This window comes from Kryptolebias marmoratus, linkage group LG19 (assembly GCF_001649575.2).
Source record: "Kryptolebias marmoratus isolate JLee-2015 linkage group LG19, ASM164957v2, whole genome shotgun sequence".
Classification (NCBI taxonomy): Eukaryota; Metazoa; Chordata; class Actinopteri; order Cyprinodontiformes; family Rivulidae; genus Kryptolebias; species Kryptolebias marmoratus.
In genome coordinates this window covers 4,942,215-4,944,887 of record NC_051448.1, presented here as the reverse complement: position 1 = coordinate 4,944,887, position 2,673 = coordinate 4,942,215, and positions in this window count along the sequence as shown.

Genomic DNA, 2,673 nt, shown 5'->3' with positions numbered 1-2,673 from the left:
GCACCTCCAACCCACACATAAACACACTTCGGCAGCTGTTAGCATCAACTGCTTCCTAACTCAGACAGGAGTCAGTTCACCATTTGACCGCTTTCAATACAGCTGTTGCAGAAGAAAAGATTTTGAGGCCATGTTTCCTTCTAACAAAAAGTAGTTTGTTTCACGAGAACTCTTATAAAAAATCTAAACCACAAGGATCTGATGAGGTCTACAGGGCAACAAACTTTGAAAATACGGCGTAGGTGGAAACTTTTGAGTTCCAAGATGGAAAAAAATCAAACTTGAACTTCCCCCCCAAAAACAGAATTCCAACTCAGAAAAGTCAGCAAGTGAGCATGCTGCTACCGTGTTTCAATGTGCTGTTATTGGCTTGTTAATAGGAGTTATCCTGGCTGCTGAGCACAAAGAGGAGCAAATTCTACAGATTCTGTCGAACTGCTAAACACAATTAAGTTGGTGTGACGTCAGTCCCAGATTCGAGCTCCAGCTTCAGACGTACATGGAATGCAGCCACAGTCTCAACCAGAGTTTGGTGTCTTTTTTCTGCTCCGCAGCATCACTCCTGGCTCCATGAGAAGCTACCTACTGGAAGATGAAGAGTGAGAACATAATGTTTAGGCCCAAGTCAACCAGAAGGAAAGCAAACGCTTATTAACTCTGTATTGACTACACATCTGCTTCAGAACTTATTTTAAGATTGTTTTTTACTGAACCTTCCTTCAGGTTTTCTGTAACTAATCAGATCTCCTTTCTGGTCAACTCATAAAGAAACCTAAAGGCCTTTATATTGTTACTGATGACCCCAATCGTTTCTAAATTAAATTCTAAGCTGCATCTTGAACCTGGAAGCTTACTGTCTTTATCATGTTATTATTACTGATGGTATTTCTTTTTTATCAGTTCTGACATTTATTTAATTGTTTGTATCAGTGCTGAAACACTGTAAGCCTGTAAGGTTAAATCTGCCAATTATACATGAAGATCGGCACGGGGGTAGGGTGGTTAGCGCTGTCGTCCCACGGCAAGAAGGCTGCAGGTTTGTCTCCAGCTGGGGCCTTTCTGTGTGGAGTTTGCATGTTCTCTGCGTGCATAAGTACTCCAGTTTATTACCACAAACCAAAAGCATGCATGTTCGGTTCATTGCTAACTCTAAATTGTCCCCAGGTGTAAGTGAGAGTCTTGTTTGTCTCTATGTGGTCCTGTGACTTGTCCAGGGTGTCCCCCACGTCTCCCACAGTGACCGCTGGAGAGATGCACCTTCTCCTGCGACCCAGAAAGAAAAAAGCAAGTAAAGGAAATGGATGGATGGACTAAAATATCCATGTTGTTGAATATGTATTGCCCATCTAAAACAATAAAATGATATGTTAGTCATAACACACTACCTCCCCCATCATATCTAAAGAAGAACATATTTTAACTATATATGGCAAACACTTTTCAAATATATGACAGGCATGTTTAGGTGAGTGCTGAGAACTGTGCAGAGCAGACGTCATGCAGCACCCCCAACCAGTTCACAGATAAAGTCGGCTCTATAAATATATATGGAGTGGTTTTCAAGTTTCCATGTCATCAGTCCATTGTCCCGCACCGTGACGGGATCTTTGGGCCCGAAGGTGTGGCTGGTTTGTGCAAACAGGGAGACAAGAGTGGGACGTTGGTCTGGGTGGAGAATAAAAAACTGCCATTCCCTGAAGTATGACGCTGTGGGACTGTGCACCACAGCAGACAGCAAAAGATGAACCACATTTTTACACTATAATTCACAGAAAATGGTGTACATATATACGAAATAACTAAACAGTGGGAACATTAAAAACCATTTATGCAACACAAACATGTAAAAAACAAACAGAACCTGATGCTGGGGACAACACGATAACACAGATGATACTTATAAGTACTCTGCAAAAATGATTAAACATGCTGCATAGTAAAGTACGAAGCCTTAAAATAACTTTTTTCTGGGTTTCTTTACAAACAGTTATAAATCAGACACATTGAGGAGCCAGTTACCTATGAAGAAGTTTATAAACTTTTATTTTGAAATTGGCCTTAAATATGAAGACATACAATCATTCAATTACACTTCTGAGAGAAAAAAACACTGTATGCCTGCTGTAAGCTGTTGGTTGAAGCTGCTTAAGAAGTTCAAAGTTAAACCTTTAAGGTAAGATAGTAGAAGCTGAACACGCCAAAAATACCCTATAGGTGGCAGCATTGGAGCAGAAAAGGAGAAACAGAAGCTCTTCATTGATTTCTATCGTTACAAAACTGTGAAAGCTGAAAATAGAAAACAAATTACTGCAGGATGCAGCCATGAAGCATGAACACAGTAAAGCTGCCTTCAGCCAGCCCACAATGACACACAAGTCTCAAGTGAAACAAGTCTTCATCCTAAACACTGGTTATGTTAGAAACAAATAGCACATACAACTAAATGTAGCTTCAGGAATAACAGGCATGATGACAGTCTGCCTGAGAACCATTACATTAGCTGTAAATACCTGAGTTCAAATATACTCAGGGGTGGAAATTAGCACCCGCCACCGGCCAAATGCGGGTAAATATTTGAAGTGGTGGGTGAATTTGATCAACACACACGCCACTGTGGCGGGTTGGCAATTTGAACAGAAAAGGTGTTATTTGTCCTCTTGACATATAGGGGGC